This window comes from Lactuca saligna, chromosome 2 (genome assembly GCF_052625555.1).
Source record: "Lactuca saligna cultivar CGN05327 chromosome 2, ASM5262555v1, whole genome shotgun sequence".
Taxonomy (NCBI): Eukaryota; Viridiplantae; Streptophyta; class Magnoliopsida; order Asterales; family Asteraceae; genus Lactuca; species Lactuca saligna.
Window position 1 is genome coordinate 55,401,717 of NC_136418.1, and position 15,765 is coordinate 55,417,481.

Sequence of the window (15,765 nt, forward strand, 5' to 3'; positions counted from 1 at the left end):
ATAAAAAACAAACAAGCCTAGGCTCTGATACCACTGATGGATTTTGAGCATTCTAACACTTCCTAAGTGTACATGCAACCCTAATAACCTTGGATCTATGTTTGTCTAATTATCATGCAAAGTTGAATTCCAAGGTTATATTCCTATCTAGCATACATGGGGAACAATTTTAACTTAAAGTATAGATAGAATAACTTACCTTGTTGTTGTTTGTGTTCCTTGAAACCTTGTGAGCCTAGCACCCCAAGTGTGATGCCTCAAATGCTTCACACAACACCAAATGATCTTGGAAGAACTTATGAGAGAACACACACTTCTCAAAAATCGGCCAAGCCCTCTTCTTTCTTAGTGTAGCCGATTTTGGTGGAGAATATGTTTCTTATATAGTGTTGACACATCTAGGGTTAAACCCTAATGTGTCATGACTCTTCATTTCCATGACCCATGGGTTTGTAACTCCCATGGAGCATCCATGGAGCATCCTATGGGTGGAACCCAACTTGATAATCCATGGAGCCTCTTAGCCCACTATACAAGATATGGATGATTTACATAATCAACCCATATATTTAGTTAGTTATCTTTTGATCACATAATTAATTCTAAATTAATTCTTAATCAAACTAATCAAATAATATTATTAATATATTAGAACTTATAATATATTAATAATCTCCAAGTGTTATTTCTCTCATTTAGTCTATCCAATTGCATGGTGCCATGCAACCCAAATGGACCATGCCGGGTCGGGTCAAGTACATACCAGAAATAGTTATGGACTTAGACACCTTATCCAACATCTGGACACATATTAGAAAAATGATGGTATAAATTGTAGATAGATTTTGAATTGTAATGCCTGTCCAATATCAAGGTTGTAAAAACTATATTAATAACAATTGGTTGTTCAAATCATAAGTCATGATAAACTGATCATAACGACTAGGCAATGAGGGCAAGACTATATCAATACTCAATTCATCATCAAATTTCACATTATGCTTCACCAGGCGTTCTACATATCTTTGCATTCGTTGCATGTGGCAGTTGACAGACTCTTCGTCTTTCATTTTTCTGGTGATGAGTGTTGGATTAGTGTCTAAGTCCATAACTATAAATGGTATGTACTTGACGCGAGGGTAGCGTGGTCCATTTGGGTTGCATATCATCAGGACAAATTTGATAGGATGGACTTTTGAGAAGAGTTTATTTATGATTTATTAATATATTATAAGTTCTAATATATCAATATGAAATCATATTATTTAATTAGTATTGATCAAGAATTAATTTGGAATTAATTTTGTGATCAAAAAAGACTAATTAAATATATAGGGATTGATTATGTAAATCATTCATTCTTGTAATGTGGGCTTATGATCCATAGTTCTTTATGTTGGGTTAAACCCATGTGGTGACCCATGGAGAATTAAACCCATGGAGCATGAAGAATATGGAAAATCATGCACATTAGGGTTTGTTGTTGGAATAATGTCTAAGGCTGCAACTATATTAGGCAAGTATTTGATCCGGTTGTGCATGGTCCTTTTGGGTTGCCTTCACCATAGCAACTTGATGGATGATTTGTTAAGAGAGAGTAAATATTATAAGGAATAATATATGGTTATTTGATTAATATAAGTCATAGATTAATTGGAATTAATTTGGTGACTTAAAGAGATTAATTAAATAAGAGGGTATAAACTGTCAACTGTTTGATAGTTACACTTTAGACTATAAATCCTTATCCATGATAGGATGGACGATTTCTAGGGCTTGGATAAGCCAAAATCGTCCATAGGGTTATCAAGGAAAGGATATGGATCAACTTAAAGTCTAAGTTATCCAATTAGGGTTAAAGCTGTAATCCTTAAGGAGTCTACAAGTATAAATAGACCCTAGGGGTGAGGGAATTCGATACATCATCTAAAGTAGAGATACTCTGGCCGAATTCCTCCCCTCTCCTCTCTCCTAAATCATCTTACTTGCTATTGGTGTTTGTAAGCCATTAGAGGAGTGACATTTGTGACTCTAGAAGCTCCAAGACAACAAGATCAACAAGGAATCCAAAGGTATGATTCTAAATCTATTTCAATGTTGTTATTTAACCTAATTAGCCATTAGAAGTCTTGGATTCAAAGCATGTTTAATTAGAAAGCCTAGATCCGAGCATTAGGGTTTTGCATGCGCCCATAGGAAAGTTCTTATGGCTAAAACCCATTAGTGGTATCAGAGCCTAGCATGGTTTTCTGTAAATTCATGCTTGATTAACTGAAACAAACCTGCAAAATTCGATTTTTGGGTTTCTGAGTCATGGACTCGGCGAGTTCCAAAGTGGACTCGGCGAGTCCCTTTGTGTACTCGGCGAGCCCGGGCGTTAGGATTAGGAAAAACCGGGATTTTTTCATGTTTATCTTATGGAAACTTACCTTAATCATATTAGATCAATCTTAATCCGTTTTTTTATATATATGACTATAATCTTGATCTAATTAAAGATATTTAATCTTCATCTAATAAAATGATTAAATATTTTGATAATTATCTTAAAAGAAATCTTGGATAAATCAAATAAAGATAATTAGGATATTAATTGTTAATTGGAATTATTTGTTATTTGATCCTCCATGTTTTAAATGTTTAAAACTTGCCCTCAAGTTTTGAAATTTATATTTGTGATTAAAAGGTTTTAATTTAGACAACTTAAATTTCAAACCCTACGTTTTAAAAGGTTTAAAACACAACCTTATACTAATATGATGTTACTAGAATAATATATATATGTATAACTAAATGCTAGTCTTACCGTTAGTAGGCCTCATTCACGAAGCCGATCTATAAGGTGGGTATAAGGTTCCGGCCTATAAAATGGCGCTTAATGGGTGTACACTCACACCCACCGCTTGCTTGATTGGTGGAGGGTCGTTAGCCGAATGGGTAGGATAGGGCAACCACATCCTCTCATTAAAAGTATAATAAGAAATACAAAGTAACTACACGTTTTAAAAATTTCCCAATCTTAGTTACTTTAGGAAAAGTGAATTGATGCAATCCCATGAAATTACACTTTGCACCCTTGCTAAGAAGTTAGTGGAGCGTGTGTGGTTTACCGGCACACTAATTGGTTCTAAGCAAAGGTGGCAAAGGGTGATTCATTGTTTATCATAGTTCGATGGAGCGTGTGTGGTTTACCGGCACATCGAATAGGTGATCGTTACAATGAAGGCACCATGTGAATTTGCATGGTAATTCACACCCGCTTTGTGATCCTCGGCATCCCAGTCACAAACAAGAGGGGCATATCGAGATTTAAACATGCCATTGAATAGTTTCAATGAATCTCATCCGAACCTAGGAATTCTCAATACACTTAGGACTAATAGTCTAGGTTTTGTTATGGAGAATTAGTGAATCGTCATTCACTTACCTTCAATTTATTTTCATGTTAGATTATGGCATCCCTTTTCTAATATGTAAATGTTATTGTTGGATCCTAACCCTAATTTTTCTTATTGGGTGATAATTAGGGATTCTTATTCTAATCTATCTTTGTCCTTTCTATAGATGTCGAACACAAACAACGTTGCTGCGAGTTCTTTCACGTTGATAAGACTTTGCCAAAAGGTCACCTTTGATGGAACGAACTTTAGCGAATGGATAAGATACATTCGCACCATTGCTCGCTATGAGGATACAGAGTATGTCCTTGATGAAAAGCTTGAGAAGATCAACCCCGAAATCACTACTCCGGCTGAAATCACCGCTTTTGAGACTCATGAGTGAGATGCAACGAAGGTACATTGCATCATGATTGCCACCATGAACTCCGAATTCCAAAATTCCTACGAGGACATGTATCCATACGAGATGCATCAAGACTTATTGGAGAGATACCACCAAAATGCGAGACAAGAGCGTTATGAGATTTTCACTAACATGATCTCCGCTAAGATGGGTCATGGAGAATCTCTTACCGTGCACCTGCAAAAGATGCAAAGGTATGTCGATCGCCTTCGCAAGTTAAATGTTGACTTTGGGGAAGACTTGGCGATCGACATGGTGCTTCACTCTTTGCCTCCGATGTACAACCAATTTAGGATGACCTACCACATGAACAAAGAGGAGGTCACCCTAAGCAAACTCCAAGGTCTTTTGAGGGTTTCTGAGAGCAACTTCAAAGACAAGTCTGTTGCACCTACTCCCAATCCGTCTGCTGCTCCTGTCTTGGCAATTGGTCAAGGAAAGGGAAAGAAGAGGAAGGCTTCATCAAAGAACTATCGCAAGGTTAAAGCCTGAGATGGTGCCTCTTCTAGTGGGACCAAAGTTGATCCCTCTAAGCCCTATCCTAACCCGAAGGAGGCAGAGTGCCACCACTGCCACAAGATAGGACATTGGAAGAGAAGCTGCCCAGAATACCTGCAAGCAATCAAAGAAGGAAAGATCAAGCCATCTTTCGCAGGTATATACACGATTAAATCTAACGATTCTAATCATGCTATTTCTTGGGTTCTTGACACCGGTTGTGGTTATCACATTTGTTCAAATGTGCAGGGACTAAGAAGAAGTAGGGATGTGGAGCAAGGAAGGATCAATCTAATCATGGGGAACAGAAGATCGTCGCCTATTACCAAGATTGGAGTGTATTCTTTAGTGCTTAGGAATAATTTATGTTTAGATTTGAACAATTGTTGCTATTCGCCAGAAATGGCTAGAAACATCATTTCATTTCATGGTTTATATAGACAAGGATTTAGATTTTCTTTTAATAATGAGAATGGTTCTATTATGGCTTATCTAAATAGTGTCTTTTACTTTGAAGCTATACCATGTAATGGAATATATGAAACTGTTATGATTGTTGATAACTTAGGAAATGATGTTTTGAATATTGATTCTTCCACTAGTTTGGATAAAGCATCCTTGTGGCATTGCCATCTTGGACATGTCAACAAGAAACGCATAGCCCAACTCCAAAAGGATGGAGTGTTGGAGTCATTCGACCTTAGGGAAGATGACACATGTGAGTCTTGTTTACTTGGAAAGATGACTAAGTCACCCTTCACAAATACTTGTGAAATGGGTGAGGGGCTATTAGACCTAATACATACCGATGTATGTGGACCCTTTAGATCAACCATGAAGGATGGGAACCGCTTCTATGTGACTTTTACCGATGATTATAGTAGATATGGGTATATCTACTTAATCAAGCAAAAGTCAGAAACCTTTGAAAAGTTCAAAGAGTTCAAGAATGAAGTGGAGAATCAATTGGGCAGGAAAATCAAGATGCTTCGATCCGATCGAGGAGGAGAGTACCTAAGTCTTGAATTCCACGATTATCTCAAGGAGTGTGGAATAGTTTCGCAATTGATGCCTCCTAGGACACCACAGTTGAATGGTGTGGCAGAAAGGCATAATCGAACCTTATTGGATATGGTTCGCTCTATGATGAGTCGTGCTTCACTACCTATCTTCTTTTGGGGGTATGTCTTAGAGACTGCCGCCCATATCCTTAACCGAGTCCCTACTAAGAAGGTTGCCAAAACACCTCACGAGATGTGGACGGGGAAAGCTCCCTTATTGGCACATATCAAGGTTTGGGGTTGCAAGGCTTTCGTAAGACGAGATACTCACAACAAGCTTGAACCTCGAAGTGAGCGATGTATTTTCATCGGCTACCCGCAGACATCCTTTGGATATCTCTTCTATAGACCGAAAGACAATGTTGTCTTTGTTGCGAGGAGAGGAGTTTTCCGAGAGCGAGAACTCATAAGCCAAGGAGACAGTGGGAGGCAAATCGAACTTGAAGAGATTCAAGAGTCGATAGATGAAGAAACCTCTACCACTGGCATTCAACCCGAGGAGGAAACTCCGGTTGAACCGATTGACGAATCCTTACCTCTTAGACGTTCCGATAGAGTTAGAGTTCATCCCCAGTTTTATGGTTTTCATATTACTACCGAAGGGGACACGTATATTAGTGATGGTACACTAGTAAATCATGATGAACCTAATAGCTATAAGGAAGCCATGGCAGGCCCAGAGTCTGCGAAATGGAAAGAGGCAATGGATAGCGAGATCCAATCCATGTACGATAACCAAGTTTGGGATTTGGTTGATTATGTGCCCGGACGTAAGACCGTTGGGTGCAAATGGATCTTCAAGAAGAAGACCGACGTGGATGGGAACGTACACACGTATAAAGCGCGATTGGTTGCGAAGGGCTTTACTCAAACTCCAGGAGTTGACTATGATGAGACCTTCTCACCAGTTGCAAAGATTAAATCTATTAGAGTGATGCTAGCAATTGCCGCATTTCATGATTATGAAATTTGGCAAATGGATGTCAAGACCGCCTTCCTTAACGGAAAGTTGGCTGAGGATGTTTACATGGCTCAGCCAGAGGGGTTTGTGAATCCAAAGCATCCAAATAGAGTGTGTAAGCTTGAGAAGTCCATTTATGGACTTAAGCAAGCGTCTCGCAGATGAAATCTTAGCTTCGATGAGAAAGTCAAAGAATTTGGATTTGTACGAAGCGAAGACGAATCTTGTGTATATGTCAAAGCCAGTGGGAGTATAATAAGCTTCCTTGTTCTATATGTCGATGACATATTACTCATAGGAAACGACGTCCCGACTCTTCAGGAAGTCAAGTCCTGGCTCGGGAAGTGTTTCGCTATGAAGGACCTCGGAGAGGCTTCTTACATTTTGGGAATAAGGATAGTAAGATAAAGAAGTAAGAGACTAATTGGACTTAGTCAGAATACTTACTTAGAGAATGTACTAAAACGTTTTAGTATGGAAAACTCAAAGAAGGGAGAACTACCGATACAAGGAAATGCCAGGTTGAGTAAGACTCAAAGTCCGAGTACTGAAGCTGAAATAGCAGAAATGAGCCGAATACCGTACGCTTCCGCAGTTGGCTCAATCATGTACGCTATGACTTGTACTCGCCCTGATGTAGCCTTCGCTTTGAGCATGGTTAGCAGATATCAAGGGAACCCTGGCAAAGCACATTGGATTGCGGTGAAGAACATCCTTAAGTACCTTCGGAGGACGAAAGAATGGTTCTTAGTCCTTGGAGGGAGTGATGACTTGAAGGTGCGACAGTATAGTGATGCCAGTTTTCAGACCGATAGGGACAACTACCGTTCGCAGTCGGGCTGGGTCTTTACCCTAAATGGAGGAGCAGTAACTTGGAAGAGTTCCAAGCAAGAAACCGTAGCTGATTCAACGTGCGAATCAGAGTACATCGCAGCGAGCGAAGCGTCGAAGGAGGCAATATGGATAAAGAACTTCATTGGTGATCTTGGAGTTGTGCCTGCCATAAAGGAGCCCATGGAGATTTTCTGTGATAACGAAGGTGCGGTTGCCTTGACCAAGGAACCAAGGGATCATGGTAGATCTCGACATATCGACAGAAAATATCACTTCATTAGACATCGTGTAGAAGAAGGAAAACTCATAGTTAAGAGGATATCATCAGAAGATAACCCAGCAGATCCGCTTACGAAGGGACTGAGTAGGGTTAAGCACTTGCAGCATGCTAGGAGTATTGGGCTGAAGGATGATATTAGTATAGATTAGATAGTATTAGAAACATATAATAGATTAATGTAATTAACATTTGATGATTAAATAAAGGAGTTTTATTTATAAGTAAAGTTACTATCATATGTTAATTGTTTAACTATTGTTTCACTTTGCATGTTTTGACTTCCAGAATAATTGAGTTTATTAGGAATAATCGAATTATTCAAATTGTCCACAATCGTTCATATGTTGGAAGTAGATATGAATGAAGATTGTCATGAATTGGTGTGTAGATTGTCTAAATGGTGTTAGACATGGCAAGGGTTGCTGCAACGTTCATGAGTGCTTATGAACTGGTTTTGAGCATTGGAACAAACCCGCGCTTGCTGGAATCACTTTATGGAATACGATATAAAAGGTGATCGCAAGACGATAATATCATATAGTCTTAAAACCTAGATATATGGTTTATTATTTGTTAATTGATTGTACATTGATAATGCGAAAACGCATCAGTAACTTGGTGTTATAAAACGCATTGTTGTGTATAGTTGGTTAATGAATAAGTAAATGCATATAAGTCGAAGTTTATCTGTAAATTTTATCCTAAGAGGGTAAAAGAGATATCTTGGCCACTCGATGATTTGATTTGACTTATGTGTTGGGCCCGGTCAGAACTGAATTGATGTGTTTGATTAAGTTCTATGTCGAATAAATCGAAGATCAAGAAATCAAATGCTAGACTAACCATTCCATAGGATTGTCAGCATGATATCTAACAGAGGACTGTACGATCCGTTATCTAAAGGACAAGATTGATTAGATCAAAGTTTGATAGCGTCTTTGAGAGCTACGATTGCAAACCGAATTGTACTTGTATAGTTACTAGACTTATCCAAGTGGGAGACTGTTGGAATAATGTCTAAGGCTGCAACTATATTAGGCAAGTATTTGATCCGGTTATGCATGGTCCTTTTGGGTTGCCTTCACCATAGCAACTTGATGGATGATTTGTTAAGAGAGAGTAAATATTATAAGGAATAATATATGGTTATTTCATTAATATAAGTCATAGATTAATTGGAATTAATTTGGTGACTTAAAGAGATTAATTAAATAAGAGGGTATAAACTGTCAATTGTTTGATAGTTACACTTTAGACTATAAATCCTTATCCATGATAGGATGGACGATTTCTAGGGCTTGGATAAGTCAAAATCGTCCATAGGGTTATCAAGGAAAGGATATGGATCAACTTAAAGTCTAAGTTATCCAATTAGGGTTAAAGCTGTAATCCTTAAGGAGTCTACAAGTATAAATAGACCCTAGGGGTGAGGGAATTCGATACATCATCTAAAGTAGAGATACTCTGGCCGAATTCCTCCCCTCTCCTCTCTCCTAAATCATCTTACTTGCTATTGGTGTTTGTAAGCCATTAGAGGAGTGACATTTGTGACTCTAGAAGCTCTAAGACAACAAGATCAACAAGGAATCCAAAGGTATGATTCTAAATCTATTTCAATGTTGTTATTTAACCTAATTAGCCATTAGAAGTCTTGGATTCAAAGCATGTTTAATTAGAAAGCCTAGATCCGAGCATTAGGGTTTTTTTCATGCGCACATAGGAAAGTTCTTATGGCTAAAACCCATCATTTATATGGTGTAACCATAATGTTGCCACACTATATAAGAAACCCCTATCTCATGAAATCGCCCCATGCATGTGTTCTTGGAGAGCCATAGCTAATTTTGAGTGTAAGACTTCCTCTCTCAAGTCATCCTTTGTCCTAGATGTGTTGTGATTTCATTTGAGGCGTTCATACTATTGGTGCTAAGATCTAATTGATTCAAGGCTTCCAACTACACTAAAAGGTATGTCATCTAACTTGTATTTCATGTTGTTTATGATTCATTGTATCCTAGTTAGGATGATGCTTTGGAATATTGAATGTATGCATGTATAATCAAGAAAACATAGATCCAAAGCATCTATGCTTGCATGTACACCATAGGAGTGTTAGAATGCTCAAACCCCTTTAGTGGTATCAGAGCCTAGGGTTGTTTTCAATTATACTTGATGCTAATTGTTTTTTATGCTTGAAATTTTGATTTTTGTTGTTCTAGACAGTGGACTCGCCGAGTCCATGCACAATTCTGACCAACTCATCAAGTTTGTTCTTGCACTCGACGAGTTGGTGCTCCAGAATGTATATTTTCGATGTTTTTGGCTAGAATTGGACTAAGATCATTACCCTAAGCTGTTTTTGAACTTATAAACCTATTTTTGATGTGCTAATGATCATGCTTATCCAATTTATTGTAACAACGTAAATTTTAAAACAAAATTTTCATTTTTGTAAACATCAAAAACATCGATTAATATTTCAAATTCAAACGTGAACAATGTTATCATAACAGAATACATCCCAATGGTCACAAAATAGTTTTTCCCCGACAAATGTGTACAATCACGTCGGCGCCTTCCCACGGTCCTCGCTAGTACCTGAAACACATAACACAACAACTGTAATCATAATTACTTAGTGAGTTCCCTAAAATACAACCTACGCACATACGCCTTTCCAGGCCCTGACTTTCCGGTCCATGTGTCTCAGGGGACTTCCGACTGGGTAAACCCTTCGGTCCTACCCACGTCAACCTTACGGTCCATATTACAATGCCTTCCGGCCCATAACATATTCGCCTTCCGACCCATAACATAATGCCTTCCGACCCATATCAAGCATATCATACATGGCACATATAACGATTAACTTATCACACATAATGCATATATCTCATATCATATTCGACCTTCCGGTCACACAGTCAACCCTTCCAGGTATAGTATAGTGAGAAGACTCACCTCGTGGAAAGTCTAAGATCTCGTGTCCTCGCTATCACCGAATCCAACGACGGCTCAACCTCGCCTAAGCATAAAAATAACATTTAATACACAAAGACTTCCACTACTAAAACTTTACCCCTTATCATCCTTCCTGAAAGGTTAAAAGACCATTTTACCCTTCCTTGACCTAAAGTCCTCATGTTGACCAAAACCCTAAAAGTCAACAAAAGTCAACCATGAGAGTACGCGGGGCGTACTGCTAGCTGTACGTGGGGCGTACATCGCCAACTCCCCCTGGATCGGGGTCTCCACCCAGTACGCGGCGCGTACTGGAAGTCACGCCCTGCGTAACCACCAGAATCAGTCACCCTCCATTTCTGGTCTTAATCGGTTAAGTCATTATTCCAACTTCCAGATCCGACTCCTTTAGTGTGTCTAAACCCATAAAGTCGAGACCTTTAAGCCTTGGCATGGCTATAAAGGTTCCAACATCACATAACAACCTTTTATTCAAACTCAAGGACCTAGATCTCATGCATGGTGCAATACCCACGTCCAAGATGCCATTTTTATGAGTCTACAACTCCAATAGATCAGAAACATGAAGCATCTAATCTTATGGAGGCCATTTGCACAAAATTCTCCACCTTTGGGACTTAAACCCTAGAATATGACATCTAAAGCATACAACAAGAACCAAGTGTCAAGATCCAAACTTTTTACCTGAAATTGAAGCTTTAACCCTTGCAATGCTCAGATCTACACTTGAGCACCACTTCTAGCCTCTCCAACAAGCTCTTTTTCTCCTTTGAAACCTTAAAATGGCACTACCAAGCTTAGAATGCACACACAAAGGCTTAAGGACGATGGCACACACTATTTAGGGTTTCACTCTGAGGGGTGGTGGCTAAGAAGTCCAGCCACACATTCCTTTTATAGCCTCAACAAAGGAAATTAGGGTTTGGGTCTGAATGAGTTATGTCTAGCGTAACCTTGGGTACGCCCCGCGTACCTGAGGGGGAATGCGTCCAAATGAGGTGCGCGAGTACACGCATCGTACACCTTGTACGCCCAGCGTACTCGCCTACCATGAAAACCCTAAATCATTAACTTAATCAAGATGCAAGGCCCATAGAAGAATACCTGGATTTCGGGCTGTTACAATTCTCCCCCACTAGACTCAAACTTCGCCCCCGAAGTCTCATACTGAAAACAACTCCGGATACTGATCCCGCATCTCAGACTCGGATTCCCATGTCAGCTCGGACCCCTTCCGATGTTGCCACTGCACTTGTACCAGGGGTACTTCCTTGTTCCTCAGAACCTTAACTTTCCGATCCCTGATCGCTACCAGTCTCTCCACATAGTTCAGACCTGCATCCACCTAAATATCATCCAATGGCACCACCGCCGACTCGTCGGCAATACATTTCCTCAACTGCGAGACATGAAAGGTATCATGGATCTGCCCCAACTCAGTAGGTAGATCCAACCGGTAGGCTACCCGGCCTACCCTAGCAATTACCCTGAAGGGTCCAATATACCGGGGCCCCAACTTGCCCCTCTTCCTGAACTGTATCACTCGCTTCCAAGGAGAGACCTTTAGGAGCACAAGGTCACCAACTTGAAACTCGAGCTCAAACCGCCGCCTATCCGCATAACTCTTCTGGCGACTCTGTGCGGTCAGCAACCTCTGCCTGACCTACTGAATCTGCTCGGTCATCTGGAGTACGATCTCCATGTTACCCATCACCCGCTGCCCCACCTCTCCCCAGCAGATGGGGGTGCGACACCTCCGCCCATACAATAGCTCAAAGAGTGGCATACCAATGCTCGAATGATGGCTATTGTTATACGAAAACTCTGCTAAAGGTAGATAGGTGTCCCAGCTTCCTCCGAAATCCAAAACACAAGCTCGGAGCATATCCTCAAGCGTCTGAATCGTTTGCTCGCTTTGTCCGTCCATCTGCGGGTGGTATGCGGTACTGAAATGCAGTCTCGTACCAAACTCCTCATGAAACTTCTTCCAAAACCTAGAAGTAAAACGCACATCGCGGTCTGAAACAATCGACATCAGAACCCCATGCCGCGATACCACCTCCCTCATGTATAATTACGCTAACTTCTCCGCAGAAGAGCTCTCGCTGATGGCTAGAAAATGAGCGCTCTTCGTCAATCCATCCACGATCACTCAAATCGCATCGACACCCCTCGCAGTCTGTGGCAATTTGGTGATAAAATCCATGGTAATCTGTTCCCACTTCCGTTCGGGAATATCTAGCGGCTGCAATTTACCATGCGGTCGTTGGTGCTCGGCCTTAACTTGCCGACAAGTCAAGTATCTCTCAACAAACCATGCAACATCCCTTTTCATACAGGGCCACCAATACTCCTTCCTTAGATCCAAATACATTTTCGTAGCCCCGGGATGAATCGAGAATTTCGATCGATGCGCTTCCTCCATAAAAATAACATGCACACCACCCACAAACGGTACCCAAATCCAACCCTGAAAAGTTATAAGCCCTCGTCCATCCGTGACGAATCCTGATACCTGACCTACAACCCGCTCCCTCTTCTGGTTTTCTGGTTTCGCAGCCTCAGCCTGAGCTCCTCGAATAGTATCCAAAATCGGGGTCATCACCGTCAACCTCATACAAATATCTCAGATCGGGGCGCTTTCCGCCCTACGGCTCAATGCATCGGCCACCACATTAGCCTTCCCCGGGTGGTACAGGATCTCACAATCGTAATCTTTCACCACGTCCAACCATCTCCTCTGTCGCATATTCAGATTTGGTTGATCCATCAAGTACTTCAGGCTCTTGTGGTCCGTGTAGATGGTACACCAAACCCTATAAAGATAATGCCGCCAGATCTTGAGGGTAAACACCACAGCCCCCAATTCCAGGTCGTGGGTGGGATATCTCGACTCATGAGGCTTCAACTGCCTTGAAGCATACGCTATCACATGTCCCACCTGCATAAGCACCGCCCCCAAACCCGATATAGATGCATCACAATAGACCACAAAATCCTCCATCCCTTCCAGGAGTGCAAGCACCGGAGCCTCGCGCAATTTCTGACCAAGCGTCTCGAATGATGACTGCTCCAGTCCCCATGAAAATGCAACACCCTTCCGAGTCATCCTTGTAAGTGGTACGGCAATCATGGAGAAATCCTTGATAAACCTGCGATAATATCCAGTCAAACCCAAAAAACTCCAGATCTCAGTGGGCGATCTCGGCACCTCCCACCTCAACACCGCCTCAATCTTGGCCGGGTCGACCAATATCCCTTTCTGGTTAACAAGATGCCCGAGGAACTGGACCTCTCGTAACCAGAAATCACACTTGGAGAATTTGGCATACAGCCTCTCCGATCTCAGTACCCCAAGAATTTCCCTCAAATGTTCCTCATGCTGCTCCCTAGACCTCGAATACACCAAAATATCATCAATGAATACGATCACCGACCGATCCAGCATCGGTCGGCACACCCGGTTCATAAGATCCATGAACGCAGCCGGGGCATTGGTGAGCCCAAAAGGCATCACCACAAACTCATAATGTCCATAACGAGTTCTGAAAGGAGTCTTCTGGATATCTTCATCCCGAACCCTCATCTGATGATAACCTGACCTCAAGTCTATCTTGGAGAACCAAGATGCCCATGCAACTGATCGAACAGATCGTCGATCCTAGGAACGGATATCGGTTCTTAACCGTCAACTTGTTCAACTCCCGGTAATCGATACACATCCGGTGTGAACCATCATTTTTCTTGACAAACAAAATCGGTGCTCCCCAAGGTGAGCTAATCGGTCGAATAAACCCCTTTCCCAACAGCTCCTGAAGCTGCAAGGATAACTCCTGCATTTCCGGTGGAGCGAGACGATAAGGCGCCTTGGCGATGGGCGCTGCTCCCGGAACCAAATCGATACGGAACTCCACTTGCCTTTCCGGAGGCACACCTGGTAACTCTTCGGGGAACACATCCGAAAACTCGCATACAACAGGAACATCATCAACCGAATTGGGCCTCCCCGCGGCCACTCGAGTATCCATCACGTAGGCTATGAATCCATTGCAGCCCTGCTACAAACTCTGCCTTGCCCTGGCAGCCGAACAAAACGCCGAACCACACCGAGTCCCCTCACCATAAACCGTAAGCACTCCCCTATTAGGGTCTCGAATCGTCACCAGCTGTCTCTCGCAGTCAATGACAGCCCCAAACTTACTCAACCAGTCCATGCCCACGATAACGTAGACGTCCCCCATAGCTATAGGAACCAAGTCTATAGGGAACTCGACCCCAAAAATCTCGAGCACACATCCTCGAATCACATCAGTGGCGTATACCGCTTTCTCATCTGCTATAGAAACTTGCAGGGGTCGACTCATCACCTCCGGATCAATACGGATGTGCTGGCTAAAAGCCAACGATACAAAAGACCGACTCGCACCTGAGTCAAATAATACCAAAGCAGGTACATAATTCACAAGAAAAGTACCGACGCATATCATAATATAAGCACAATATCTTAGCATAAAAGTAAGTACATAAAAGAATACATACCGGCTTCGACATCAGGCGCCGAGCGGACCTCCTCCGCGGTTAACTGGAAAGCTCTTCCACGAGCCTTCGGAGCCTCGGCCTTCACTGGCCGAGTCTCGGTAACCCTGGCAGCAGGCGTAGATCCCTGGCGAAGCTAGGGGCACTCGGCCTTCCGATGGCCGGTCTGGTTGCAATGAAAGCAAACCATAAATCCCTTGGGGAAATCCCTAGCAATGTGCCCCTCCTTGCCACACTTGTAGCAAGCACCCAATCGACATGCCCCCTCATGACCCTTGTCGCACTTTCCGCAAGTGCGGCCCTTCTGACCTCCCGATCTCGAATCGGTGAACTTGGTCCGCTTGGATGCCGGCTGATATTGAACCGGCCGTCGATCCACCCATTGAGACTCGCCCTCCTCCCTGGCCTGGGTCTCCAACTCGATCTCACGCTTCCTGGCATTCGCCTGAAGCTCAGAAAAAGTGTGATATGACGAGTTCGATACGAACTCCCGGATATCCCTCCTCAGCACACCCAAATACCGGCTCATCCGAGCCTGCTCCGTGGACACCTGCTCAGGGCAAAACATCACCCTCTCATGAAACTTCCGAGTGATCACCGTGACAGAATCATTACCTTGCATGGGGTCAAGAACTCCTGAACCAACCGTTCCCTCTCCACCGGGGGAACATACTCATCTCTGAACATAGCAATGAACCTCTCCCAAGTCACGGCTGAAACCTCCGCCAGAGTGAAGTTTGTCGTCACGAACTTCCACCAATCCTTTGCTCCCAGGCGGAGTTGGTTCAAAGCGAACCGTACCCTCAGAT